Consider the following 15,322-nt stretch of genomic DNA (forward strand, 5'->3'; position numbering starts at 1 on the left):
ATCTTGGTGAATCTGAACCTTTTTGGTTCCACCTACTCTGCTATTGCAATTTGCTACTCTACTTTCAAACGTGTATGGGTAAAATAGATGCACCAACACACCATTTGTCTCAGCCATCATCTACAAGTTTATTTAAATGAAATTTACAGTTCCTAAATATGTGAACAACTACTTCAGCTATATAAACCTAGCTATTTATTAGCTATGGTTCAGGAACACAAGCTTTTGATAATGAACACCAAATCTTGGAGGACAAATGGAGCAGACAATTGCAGAAGACAAATCTGAAACCACTCCAGTAAAATATACTCTCAGAACATATTAAATATGAGTATAAATATGCATGTCTGAGTTCTTTCTTCCTTTTATATCCTTTCCTTATCTTCCATAATTGCTGCCACAGAGAGAGGGTACTAATACATTTTTTACCTACCAAAGCTATATAAACCTGCACCAGGCCTGCATGGCAGGCTGATCCATCTTCGAAATAGTCTCTTGTTAATTGTTTCTGTTGCTATTAGTAGTGGAGGACTTGTCTGTACTATAATATTGTCAGTAATAACAGCTGGAATCTTCGGTTAGATCTGCCCTTAGCAATTTCCACCATTAAAACTGAAGTTTCAGAGAGTATCAGTTATGTTCCATTATGTTATTGAAGGTTGAGGATCATAAGATAATTTCTCTTCATCTACAAGCTGTATGAATGAGAAGCATCTTTGGGCAGAGTGACTTGAATGAAAGAAAGATAAAGCTTATGCTTTATGTATGTCTGTGTGTCCTCGTTTTGGCTGGGATAGAGTTAATTTTCTTCCTAGTAGCTAGTACAGAGCTGTGTTTTGCATTTAGGATGAGAATAATGTTGATAACACACTGATGTTTAGTTGCAGCTAAGCAGTGTTTACAATTAAGTCACAGATTTTTCAGCTTCCCAGGCCCTGCCATTGTGGAGGCATGAGCCTTCTGCAGGAGGGGCACAAGAAGCTGGGAGGGGGCACAGCCAGAACAGCTGACGCAAAAGGGATATTCCCTACCATATGATGTCATGCTCAGTATATAAGCTGGGGGGAGTTGGCCGGGGAGGGCCGCAGCTCGGGAACTAGCAGGGCAACAGTCAGCGAGTGGTGAGCAATTTTGCTGTGCATCACTTGTTTGTATACATATTTTTTTTGTTATTATTATCTTCCTTTTCTGTCCTATTAAACTGTTTTTATCTCAAGCCACAAGTTTTACTTTTTTTCAGTTGTCTTCCCATCCCACTGGGAGTGGGGGGAGTGAGCAAATGGCTATGTGGTTGTTTTAGCTGCTGGCTGGGTTAAACCACAACACTATGAAACAAAATATTGAAGTGTTCTGTGATTATTTCATTTTGAGACATAAAATTGAGAAGGAAATTCTATTAAAATAATTTAACTGAGTTTTGTATTACTATTTACATAGAAAATAACTGTGCAACCATATACCTAAAGGAATGATGCAGTTCCACAGAATTTTGATCATGAAAATTTGTGGAGAATAAATACATTATCTCAACTTTGTTCAGATAAAACTCAAAGATATTTCTATAGCATCCATCAAAGCACTATCTGAGTGAAAATCCAAAGTACATAATTTGATACTTATTTTCTTACATCCTCTTTGCCAGCTACATTATCTGAGCCAGAGATACATCTATCTTCAAAAAGCAGATGCTTTCAAATGGCTGTTGCTTTTTAAGTACAAAGAACTTGGCTGTTGTAAGCTATATGCATCTTCAACTCAGCTCGGTCCTGATGAGGCATTTGTACCATCTTCAGTGAGTAGAGTCTTTTCCCACAGTAATGAGACTATCTGAGAAAGCAGATGGTGCTCAAGAAAATACTTTTCAATAAAAAAAGGGGAAAATCCTAACTGTTGAGCTAGACAAGTTTCTTACTTGGTTGAGAGCTGAGTTTTATCTCAGAGTATGTAGGTAAATACACTGACAGAAGTAAAAGCTCAAGGAGGAGAGAACCAGAAACTTCTCTGCATGTTCTCTTTCGCAGACAAAAGAATTCTTAAGTGACTAAGTTTGATCTTTCCTTAAGGTTATCTGAACATCTGCTCTCACTGTAACAAAATAATAACTTGAGTATCATGCCTTTGTTCTGCAGGTTTCTATTTCCATTTATTCTGGGGGTGGGGGGAGGAAAGAGTTCTGATTTTTGTGGTTTTACTTGGTTGTGGAGGGCTTGGGTCTACTTTCCTTGAGAGAAGTGGCACCTGCCTGCATCTTCTGTTTCTCTTCCAGCAGCATAAGATGTACTTATGCTGGAAAACCAGAAAAATTCTTATTCTGGAAAACCAGAATAAGAATTTTAGGGTTTTATTTTGCAACTATACGGGAAAATTTGCAGTTCTGGAGTGAGTGACTATTATTTGACAAAACTATTTTCTAGGACAAGACCAAAGAACCATGATGAAAATGTGCCTGTAACTTATCGATCCTGGCAGCAGTTCTGCAACATATATACTATAAGAGCAACACTTAAAGACTGAATATCACTTCTATTTCTTCCAAATTAGAACTTTCCTATTTTTAAGTACTAATTATTTCTGCAATTATAGTCATTTCCAAATTAATCCATACTATTTATTTTACTATCCTTAAATATATAAGCATTTTGTTCTCAAGTTACACTGTCATGCCTAGACAGGTTTATCTGTGTGATCACTCTTTCCTATACTTCACTATAAGAAAGTGAATAATGACATCTGTTGTTCTGAACTTATTAAAAACTGCTTTATGAACATTTATTCAGTCTAACTCTTTAATATATATAAAAAATACCAAATTAAAAAATACACATTCAGTGCAACAGATCTTTAAATTTTCTGGATCCATGCTAAAACAGGTGTCTAATAAAATCCTTTCCTACTCCCAACTCATTTCAATCCATGCCATAAAAATGTGATGTACAATTTAAAGTTTAATTTGTGTCCTATATGATGTTCTATATCAGAATTCTGTTGTCTTATTTTCCATTTATGATGAGTGAAATCTGTTCTATGCAACCAGCATGTTTTAATGCAAACATTTCTATTATGAAGTATATACTGATATGGAAAATTAAAAAAAAAAACCACAAAAATTTAAGCATGTTTGTTGCAATAAAGATGCAACGTAAGCTGCACCAATAGCACTAGTGTAATTGATAAGAAAGTCCTACCATAAACCTTTTGACATATTTAAGTTATATGAAGAAAATCAGTAGTTCTCCCTTTCCACATTCTTCCTTATTTAACGTCCAGTCTGATTTAATTAACTAATACAATAAGTATTCTAACTCCACCTTCAGCAATGGTGTAAACCTATAATAATTGCACTTATTTCAGTGCATTCACTCCCAATTTGTCATTATTTATTGTGAAAGCAAAATCTGAACAATTATTGCTGTAGCTGTGTTAACACACTCAGAAAGACTGGCAAAGCTCAGGCTGACCTTCACACTAAAGCTACTCTTTTAATATCTGTTTTCATAGCCCCAAGAAACACAAACAAACAATACAATCTGAAGCCTTCCTCTAACTAAACAAGCAGTCATCAGTGTAGAACCCATTAGCAAGGGCTTCTGGTTCTTTGATGTATTGCCCACTTATGTATTCTCTTTTAACACCTATAAAAATATGGATGTTGGGAGAAGTTCAGAGAGGAACAAGGAGAAGAAATGCAAGTAGGAAACACTTGGATATGATGGAGAATTAATTTCAGTTACAGGAAGAACAGGAGTATATCATGCTGGTAGAAATAGGATGTAGGCAGGAAAAAGATTCCTCTAACAGCTCTGAGTAATTTTGTGAGTGGATTCTGAATCTCCTCAGTGTTGTGGATATGCATACTCCACTGTAGAGTCTACTCTCAAACTTAAATCAAAATGAAGTATGACAAGTAAGTACTAACAGGAATCTCTGATAGTACTAGATGATTAAAAATATTATCTTAAACACATTGACATTTACTTAGTTTAAATCAGGGACCATTACTGATGTATGAGTATCTCCACAGCAATGCACTAATGGAAAACTAAGCTGACAGTAAATCTGTTTAGCTGAGCACAACCTCATACACAATGCGTTCGGGCTGGATGCAAACTGGCTGCATTAATCTCTTGTTAGATTATACGAGAAGTACCTCCTTAGCCTCAAGGTTTTACTATTGTGGCTGTATCCAGACCTGAGTTACTAACATTGGTGATACTATAGCAACACGTGTAGACAAGATAATTTATGTTTCGACTAGCTCTGAGTAATTTCCATATTCTTCATTTACTAAGTTTAACCAATAACAGGAATGATAGTTTAAACTCAGAACTTCTACTGGAGCACTAGTTTTCATAACTGCGCATGGAAATAAGCAAGTCCTGGAAATAAGCAAGTCCTGTTTGATATGGCAACTCAGTTTTTCTTAATACGTGCATAGTAATTGGAGTAGCTGAGTTTAAAATAAATAGCTACAAGACTAATATCATCTCGGATTTCAAATATGATTAATATTTCCAAGACATCTATGAAATAAATCAACACAACATTGTAGTTTTATCTTTTTGATAGTGATAAAATATTATTCCGTGCAGAGAAGAAACATAAGATCCCATCTGATTCTATGAAAAACTTTCTGGCTTGAATAAAAAGTATTTGATATCTGTTACCATTCACAATATTGAAGATAGTGGCAATTGTTTCTATCAAACATATACTAACTTCGTACAAAAGAATTGTGTACGCTACAGTTTCCTTTTGACAGGTACTCATAAATCTCATTATTATAAAGTAAACTCAAAATAGAATACATTGTATGTCACTAACTTGTAGACCCAGTTTTAAAGCACTGTTTTAAGTCCATTTAGACATTCATACATACATGGTTTACAGAGGATTAATTATTTTAATTTTCCACATTGGGAAACTGAGGCAGAGAATGATTAAGATTAGTGGTTGCTAAAACTGTTCATACAAAATTGCTTCTTATCTTCATGTGTTGTGCTATTGACAGAACCAAAACCAGAATTCAGCTGTTTATTCTCAGTCTGAGCTTTCTTCATTCCAAGGTTTGTCCTTCCTTAGTGACAGTGTTGGTCTTTTATTTCTTTTCAGTAAGAAAATACTGTCACCCTCCCATGTCATAATCAGAGAATTCAGAATCATCTTTGTAAATACTGGGTGCCACTCAATTGATAAAATCCAGTTGAAATTTCAGACATACTACCAAATGAAACCTATGCTACAGAACTCTGCAAACTGGCTAGCTCACATTTTCTGAGCATCCTTGACAGGTAGGAGAATTAAATTTCTAACATGGACATTGGACAAATGACTATCTGTTCTTTCTCCCGACTAACTCAAGATTTCGCTCTTGCTCTTGATATTTACAAGTACAGCAAACAACTTATTTCTGCTCTGACAGAAGCTTATGGTAATACTTAACATTGTAAAGAATCTTAGTATTGGCACTGACACAAACTTAATCCATGGGATAAAACTCTATAACCATCACCTGCTGTTTATTTAAATCTGATCTGCCAATCTAGACTTGTACAGTGGACAAAACACTTCACCTTAGCAAGGCCCTAATGTCTCAGCAATAAACATATGGTAGCATTACACACTTAAAACTCATTACAAATACATTATACTGTCAGATGAAGTCTTTATAGTATCTTGAGATGTAATCTTGAGGTTCATAGTTCTCAAACTATTTCCCGTGAGATTCCACTTGTTCAGTGAAGATTCTATATGTTTTGGTAATAAACAGTGCAGTTTTCATTTAGTATGAGCTACCACATACCAAAAAAAAAAAACAAAACCCAAACTCCTTAATTTGCTTTTCTTAGAATGAATGTTAAAGACTGTATAGTGTCATATGTCTCTATATAAATATGAATTTTCCATTGAATGGTGTCCTGTGCAGGACAAGTAGTTCATTGTTATTCACTAGATGTGTTTCTGAGGTCTTTATGTATTTAAATTATGTTTCCTTTTTTTTTTTTCTTTCCCCCTGAATGCCTGACTGTAATATGGAGAGAGCAATTTGTGATGGAATTATGAAACACCCTTTCATCAATGAAATGTAAAGATGTTAGTTCTCAGATTTACCAGAAAGAATGAAGTTGGACTTTTGCATATACCTGTGTATACGCCCATACACTCATAGTTAAAAGTTACTACACACTGTGATACAGACTTTTGTCCTCTGGAAGGGAATTACCTAATGCAAGTGTTGCCACGAATCTCTAGTAAAATACACATAATCTCTTGTGTGTTACACAATTAACTTGGTTCATACTGTTAGTATATAACATTCAAAAGTGCTAAAACAATAAGCTACTAACTTAATTTTCTTCTGATTTTACTTATTAATCAAATAACAATGTGCTGAATCCATATGTGGATTATAAGTACTAGAAGACTCCATTCAGAGGTTTAATTACAGAGTTCAACTAAAGTAAAAAAAGATTTGAACTGGTTTTAGCTTATTTCTAAATGCACTTAACAGAATTAGGTATTCTGGATGTGTTTGGAAAAGTGCTCCACTTCTGGTGGAGGAAAAAAGAAAAAGATCTTTTAAAAACATCAAGCTTTCTTAGCTTTCAAAAATAAAAGTTAAACATTTTAAATAAAAACACTGTTCTGAGAAACATAGACAGCATTATTAAATTTAACAGCCTGATTGAATAAATTAAAAATTCACCTCAATGGCTTCAAATTAAAAAAAAAAAATAACAGTAATTACCACAGAAATTATGAAAACTGATGACACAGATAATAAAATTCTTTGACATTGTTCTAATACACACCATTATATTTTATCTCTGAGTCACACAGTGTCTGATGAAGGCTGTCATGTACAGTAACAGAAATGTATGTCCCCCATATATAGATTATGTATATGATAATCTAAAATTCAAGAATAGACTGCAAGGCAAAAAATTATGACAACATGAACCTTCTCAGTCCATAAAGTCTGAAGAATAATTCAATGTACATGAAGGCAGGAGTGTGAATGATTCCTTATTATTATGAATCTTCTTATTCAGTACTGGTATAACTTGTATAACATCAGCTATAATAATGCCTTACAAAGTCTGGACTCAATTTAATTAATTTCTTATTTAAAATAGAATTATATTCATAATAGTAATACTTTATAAAACTTGGCATAAATTTCTTTGTAAAGCTATTATTTTGGTCACACCAAGCTTTAAAGAGGAACATAAGCAACAGATAAACTGGTTCCAAAACTACTCTAATTAGAAACTAAACTTGCATCAAGAGTAGAGGATAAATAATAGACTGCATAAAGTTTTGAAAATGAATCAATGAGTAAGGCCCATCAAAAAACAGAGATATTGTCTGGAAGCTGAGTCTTATTAAAAACATGAAGAGAAAAGGGCCTCCGATGGCTCAAGTAACAGATTTTTCCAGGCACTATTTTGTTTGTTTGAACAATTCTTTGTTGGAGCTAAGAAGCTGCTTCTAAAATGTGTATATCATGACAAAGAGTGACTGAAACTGATTAGAAGAATATAATTATAATAATATTTTTTAAAAAATAATTTTAAAATATTTCTGATATATCCAGTTCACTTCTGGTTTCTGACTTACGCATAATATTATTCTGACTTTCCCATAAGACCATAACTCTTCCTGCAAAGTTTTGAAAATACTAAATACTATGAAAAATAGGGTATTAATGTTGCAAGGGATTAAGAGAAGTTTGCAAGCAGGGACAGATACTTAATGTGTCTTCAAGGGGAAACAGAGAAGTGATATGGTGCTATTTACTAGTTTACTTCATATAATTTACAAGTATCTGGCAATAAAATACAAAAAAAGAACCACAGGAAAAATACAGTCATAGATTAAAAAATAATTGTCAGTCTTCTTTTAATTGGATTGGTTTTTTCGTCTCACATAACTTCTTTTAATGTTTGAAATTCAAAGAAAAATAAGGATCTTCTAAATTGATTGAAAGTTTCTAGGAAAGGTTATAGAAGGCTTATAGAGTCCCACAGCCAGAAATCTAATATCAAAACTGGGTAGAGAACAAAATACAAGTTTAAGAAAAGATCTGTAGGGAATAAGTGATAAAATCAGCAGGGAATCACTAGTGCTCCAAACAATACTCTAAGCAGCCGGTTAGTGATCACCAAAATACAAGCAAAGTGATAAAAAGCAGCAGGGAGATAGGAAACAGCAGTGGGAGACAATGCAAGTTGCCAGGGGGTCCATAGAGAAGTTAATTGAAGCAACAAGCTGAGAGACATGTAAGGCGGATTGCATCAGCATGGAAGAGAAAACAAGCAGTCACTGAAACAACCCAGGAAAAATGTGATGTCACTAAGAAAAAAGAAAACCAAAACCAAGCAAATAACAGGAGGTTGCCAGACATAAGAGTTGATTGCAAATGACAAAGGGTCAGTACCCCAAAACCAGGTGAAACAATAGTTTAAAACACTCAAGACCAGACTTCATTTGAGACTTATAGTCGCTTATCCTGTGTAGGCTTAGTATGCTAGATCCAAGCACTATGGGAATCTCTTCTTTAGCATATACTGCTTCAGTTCTTATTTTGTACTTTGGTACTTTAGTTTGTTCGGTTTGTTGTAAGACATTTTCAGAAGTCTTATAAATAAGGATTAAGTAATTCCTGTATTTGCTAGCATGACAGACAACAATTTGGCAAGAGGAGACCTTTGCTCTTCTAGAAACAGGAAGGAAGGAAGTGTGCAAGCCAAAGGCCACAATCCAAAATACCCCAGAGGCCATGATAATAATTCAGCAGTATAGGTGATCAAGTTCCAGTGCTCATTTGAATAGTTTAATCTACTAACAAATATGTAATCACAGGAAATTTCAAAGATGAAGTCACTGTGAGGAACCCTGGTGTAAGCTCAGCAACAGCCTCCCTGTTGTCAGAATTGAGCAATTTTATATGGGCACGTTCTCACTGCTGGTACCTTGTGGTCATATTCCGATTTGATAACACTGTATACCCAGCATGCCTTCACAAAATTACACAGGACATGTAATATTACTACAGAGACTGTAAGACAATGAAGAATCAGACTCTAAATCCATAATCAGGAAATATTTTAAAAGTACCTTATTTAGAAAATGTAGTAAATCCTTTAGGCAATTTGAGAGTTACGTAGAATATAAAATACAAGGAATGGGTTCCAAGGTAATGAATCCGACAAAAGAACAAAATGTGTTATTTTGAATGATTGCTACTTGATGAGACTATAATAAAATCTCCAGCTCCATCCTATTAGACTAAGCAGGAAGGTCAAATATGCGACAGAAATTGGATTGACATGATGCAGTTGGCAAAAGGATCAGTAGTACCAATTCTGCCTTTGTGATTCTGATTTTGTGAAGTTTGGATTATATTTAAGCTGTGCAAAAAGCAGAAGCTGTTACAACAGATAAAAATGAGAAAGAAAAAAAAAACTTCAGACCTATACACAACAGGTTGGAATAAATATATAATATGCTGCATTGGAGAGCTGATGCAATAAATTAATATGAAGCATTTTTATCAAAAAAGTCTCAAGAGAAAGGCCTATGGTTGCATATTTAAATGTCTGTTTTTATTTAGAGGCCATATGCTGAAAGAATATAGAACAGGTCAGGTCTATGTTATACCACAAGAACGAGAATGGCTTCACTCAGCAATCATACTTGTCCCTGCACTGTGGGTTTGAATGGATGTGAAATGAGAGACACTGCAGTTTTAAGGGATTTTCGTATTCCCAATATTCTGGCAAGCCCCCTCAGGGTTTTCTAACTTTGGCTCTGCTTTCCAGGCCCCTGGAGGAGAAGAAACCACACTACACTTAAGTGCACACCCATTATGCCCTGAGGGGCCTTCTCTATCTTCCCTCATGCCCCTAGTCTGCAACAATAGTTAAAATAGCTAAAAGAGGGATTTAGTGTAATTGAGAAATAAGTCTAAGAAGATCTGCATGTACTCCAAGATAGACAAAAGAGGTTAGTTTGGTTACTGATAATTGAATAAAAAAATCAGGATTGTCTAGGTTTGGGTTGATGTTTTCAGCTTCTTTGGAAAACTGAATATATGAATCCAGATTTGACTGCAAAGATAAGTTTACATACCTCGGAATAAATGTTAGTATTGAAGTAGCATGAATGAACATAGAGATGACGTTAGATTTTTTTTTAGTAGCATTTTTTCTGGTTTTTTTTCTAAATTTTTTCTAATTTTGCACTGAAATTTTATTTTCTCAAAACTGTAAAAGAATGGGGAAAAAGATTTTTAAAAAGCCAAAACACAAATGTAGCAGCATGAGAAATTCAGGCAAGAATCGAAATTCCAAAGTGGTGGAAAGCAAATAAAAGCTCTAAAATTAATTTTTTCAACACACACCAAAATATATGCACAAGTAGACACATATACACACTTATATAGTGACAATGGAAACAAGAAACAGTTATCGTAGCAGAGACATTAGCTTAAGATCTTTTGAATCATCATTTCAAATCTGTGTTTTAGTAGATACAGTTCTCCTGTTTAGGGAATTCATAAACAAAATCTCAATCTCTATCAAAGCCCCTGTAGATCATGCTGAAGATTTTTAAAATTTGTAACCATCTTGACACCTATTTTCCAATTTTGCTGACAAGATAAAGAAATAGGTTTCATATCTCTCTCAAACTAGGCTACAAACCCAGCACTTTTCTAATATGCAGAATTGCCTCAAAAGCTAATGGAAAGAAGTGTGATGTTAGTCTGAGTCATTTAACTGAATATACATAAATAACACTCTGAATTATGTTTTCTTTAATTTATAAGGCATAAAAAATAGCAGATACACATCTTTCACATTAAGAGGATGGTATTTGATATGTGACCTAATTCTGATTTGTTGATAAATTACCACGCACCCCACTCTTTATGGGATTTCTAGTGTTCAACATTTTTTACATTAGGGTGATGGAAAAAAATCTAAGTGTTGTAATAAATGTCATTATATGGTCCACCTCTGTAAATGATACATTTCTTTTCTTTTTTTTGTTTTTGTATTTTTTAATTATTACAATATTCCAATAGGAAGCAAAATAAAAATCTAAAAAAGGGAAGAAGTGAAACACAAATAAAAGAAAAAGTCAGCAACAGGAATAATTAAAAAAGGAAACCAAAACATACCAATAAGACTCATTCTTCTTTTTTTACGACTAAAGTAATACTGTTCATTTGTTTTATTGTGTGTTCTACGGAGACTTTATGTATCTATGCAAGAGCCACCTGTCAAAGAGGATATAATGATTTATTATTTTTTTCTAAATTATCGATTCTATTGGACATCTAGTTGGCAGAATGAGATAAGGACTTCAGGGAAATGGACAAGAAGAGATTCCACTTCAGAAACACTTCTGTTCATTTCCATATATGGAAGCAAATTGGTGAGGTTTGAATTAAATACAACACCACCACCAGGCGATGATGAATGAAGGCTGTACACAGAAAAGGGAAATCAGTCAATGCCAACAGATCACAAGGATAGGCATTGTAAGGCAGGATAGCAAGGCCAGAGCTAATCCTTCCCAAACTAACTCCAGTTGGCTTCTTGAGGGCTATATTCACCCTTTTTCCTTCAAAAGTAACCATTCAAAGATGGGATTGGTGCCTAGCATACCTGGACTCAGGACTGAAGCAAATGAGTGCTGAGATTCCTGGGCTGGCGGGCAACTTTGTTTGCACCAACAATCAGAACTGTGCCCTACAACATTCAGCTTGCCTTCACAATGATGATGAGCTAAAACAACTGCTTGGGAAAGTCATTGATATCTCTCAGAGCAGATGCTTCATCCAAAATCCGGCCCATTTGGTTGCCCAAGGAAACTGACAGCCCCAATGCCAAAATAAAGTAAAATCAACCAAATGGGAAAATTCACCCTGAAAGAAAAAGCAACAGTGGTGAATGGGGGATGAGAAAAAAAAAATAGAATAATAGAAGTGCAAGAAAGTCATTGTACTTTGAAAACTCCTCATGGACTTCTTGAAACAGATGTGCTGTCTTTGTACTTCGAGCACACATTAGTTAGGTGACAACTGCATAGGGGTATTGTATTTATGGAAAATGAAAGCATAAAAGAAAATGTGTCCCATGAGAACTTGTGTTGCAGTATATTTTCAAAGGCTAAAACAATTCACCTTCAAAAATCTGAGATTTCCTTGTGCTTTATCTATTTTTTAAAATGTAAATATATTCAACACCCACATTTTTATGTTGAAGTTTTAGTAGATGCTTGTACAAACCAGAATGGTGCTACAGAAGTTTGTTTTAAAAGGCAGATTGGCATAAATTACAAGTAGATGGAATAGCATTAGCTTTAAATGGTATATATGTATCACCAGATTTTACAAGGTATGAATGCTTTGGAAGCCTTGATATAATTATTGGAACAAAGCTTTTTTAAAATTATGATCATTCTAAAATGAGCCTTCTCTGTCTTTTAAACAGCAGGTTTTCTCTAATACTGTACATGCCTTTATAATTACTTTACTTCAATGTAATACTTTAATGAAGACCAGTTTAATTAAATTAAATTTCTCCCTAGTGGTAACTCAATCAAAATGCATTCTACCCTCATTATGTTATCCGTAGGAGTCCAACATTGTAAGTGCTATAAGAAAAGCTGGTTTTAATGAGAATTGTTGTAATGTATTATACTTGAGAGTCAAGTTACAGAAACTTTAAATGTCATATAACGAAGAACTATATATTAAGATGAAAGGGTAGACATTTCAGTACTAATTGGTTCTGTTTAATATTGTCCTTTAAATTATTATGTTATTTATTACTTATGACAGGCACCTACTTAGAATGTTATACTGCATGCAAGTTGCAGTGACTAAACTTTCACAGATAAATATTTTTCTCTTTCTTAATGATTAGGACAGCATTCACTGAAGTTTATTCTGAAATAACGTTCACCGTCACTTCCTCCAGAGCTGTTTAACAATGATATGTTAGTCATATTTACAAGGACTCTAATTTTAAAAAGACTTTTTCAGAAATGTGTATAGTAAATGTCCTGGTAATATTAAAGTGGTTTCTCTGTAAACTGGACATCCATAGTAGACTTTAGAAACTATTCTTCATCCAGCTGCTAAACTCTGCTTTTAGATAATAAATGCATTCAGTAACCATAAAGGTAGGCAGAAGTTAAATTAGGGGGGATAAACCACTGAAGTAGCACATTAAGGCCTCATGCATCTTGTTTCTGTCTCCTGGTTGACACCAGAATCCTAATGCCACAACTAGAAACATATTAGTATGACAAGGAATTTTCTCTTGAGTGAACAAAATCAGTCTTTTGCATAAAACCTAGGAACGGACTAGAACATAATGCACAGTAGGAACACAGGCTATCTCACATCTGGCTCCACTGACCTCCTCCAGCTGGCCACATGTTTCCCTCAACCCAAACCTCACACTGTCACCCTTGTACACCCTGTAAGGTCCATGTTTATAAACTGAAGATAGCTGCCAAGCTGCCTTCTTACTCAGGTACATCTTTGAAGGTCTTAGACATGTTCAGAGAAGAGGTGATTAACACCTCAGTTGGATCTCTATGATGCTCACAACCAAAACTAACCAATATTGAAAGAAAACAAATAACGTGTCCAAAAAAACCAAGAGTGTATGACTAAACTTCTGTACAGCAATAAACTCTGTCACAAGCTGTATTGCTGATGGCTAACTGCAACATCATGTCGATGAGTGCAACATCTTTGGTGGCTGTAGCATATACCCACGTCAGCAGAATTTTGTCCTTAATAAGGTATCCATTTTGGAGCAAACACTCACTTTTCTCATCTCCGTCCCACTTCTGACAGAGCTTCCCATGCCACTTGCTGTGGCAGTACTTTCAAATTTGAGCTTTTATGCTACGAATTGTTGCATCAATAAAAGAAGATGCACGCTAAGCAGAACATAATACTTGCTTGTTTTGAAACCCAAAATAAGTGCTTTTGTACCTCATGGCCTAGTAAAAATAGTATTGCCATTGCTAGTAGTAACAGGCCAAAGACTCGATGCGAACCGTGTCTTGCACTAACTTTGCAAGGCCCCAGTCCTGGCCTTTTAGGCTTGTTATCAACCCGTTATGGGAACCTGCAGCGTGAACCAGAGCTGAACACCAGGTGTCTCTTCTTTTGATGTCCTTCTATGATGGCCTTATTGTTACATTCAGAAAGCAAAACTCCATCTGGCTTCTCAGTAGCTCTCCATATAACTCACAACAAATGGTCTTTAACTTTTCATAAACCTTAGCTGAATAAAAATTGTGAGGAAAAAGATTTCTTCGGTCATTTCTATTATTCGAAGCATTGGAATTCGTAGTAAGAAGAGCAGGTAATGCAAGACTTAAGTAGCGAGTGCTCCTTTCCATATCTTTTGATGAAACTGGCTGCAGTATCTCTGGACTATATCGGTAGGTAACATAAGTGTTTTCTGTGACTCACTTTCTCTTCTCAGGAGATGTAATAACTGCTGCTATCAAGATACCACAATAACTCCGAAAGAACATCTTCTGAATATTAAAGTGCATCAGGTCAAATTAAGACAATGCTGGACAAAAGGAAAATTACTTGGAAAAGATTGTCAAGAAATGGAATGCGCTTGAAACAGCTAACTCAAAATCAGCTCAATGTACATTATAACCACAGAACGTTTCTGCAACACTGCAATTAATGAAGACAGGCCTTGTCGACAAGAGATTTTGCACTGCTAGGGAACAAACTGTTGAGCAGGAAGTTTATTAAAAGATAAATCTTCAAAGAATAGTTCACAACTGACAAGCCTCTTGCTATAAACGTTTACCAAAAGCAAAACAAAGTATTTCCAGAATCACTACATAATCACAGAATTACAATAAACAATAGTTTCAACTTCGCAGACTTTTTGCAATTTAAGTACACACAATGTTTTATAGTGTTACTAAAAGTATTTAAAGGAAAGTTTGATCTATATTTCTGTGTAATTTGCTTTGAGGGTTCCAGGTTTGGTAATTAGCAACATGATTTTTCAGAATCAGCATTGAATCAGTTACAAATGGTATGTTTGACAGCTTTGAAAAACTGACCCTAGAAAAAAGCCATTCACAAACTTCAGACAGACAGCTTTGAAAACCTTCTGCCTCAGCCCAGTGATTAAATACTAGGATAAAAGTTTACCTTATAAAGTACCTTATTTTTAATGAAAAAAAATCTGTTCTGAAGGATTTTACCTGTTCTATGATTTATGAATCTCATAAACTGATTACTAGATTATTTATGTAT

The 15,322-nt window shown here is 34.7% G+C and overlaps 1 long non-coding RNA gene across 1 annotated transcript in view; it reads right to left on the bottom strand.

Moving 5' to 3' along the window:
• The window catches only part of LOC129205941 (uncharacterized), a 355,144-nt gene that overhangs the window by 190,987 nt on the left and 148,835 nt on the right, over positions 1–15,322 (bottom strand). The gene's annotated exons all lie outside the window — the stretch shown is intronic.

Source organism: Grus americana, chromosome 4 (genome assembly GCF_028858705.1).
Source record: "Grus americana isolate bGruAme1 chromosome 4, bGruAme1.mat, whole genome shotgun sequence".
In the NCBI taxonomy this organism is placed as follows: domain Eukaryota; kingdom Metazoa; phylum Chordata; class Aves; order Gruiformes; family Gruidae; genus Grus; species Grus americana.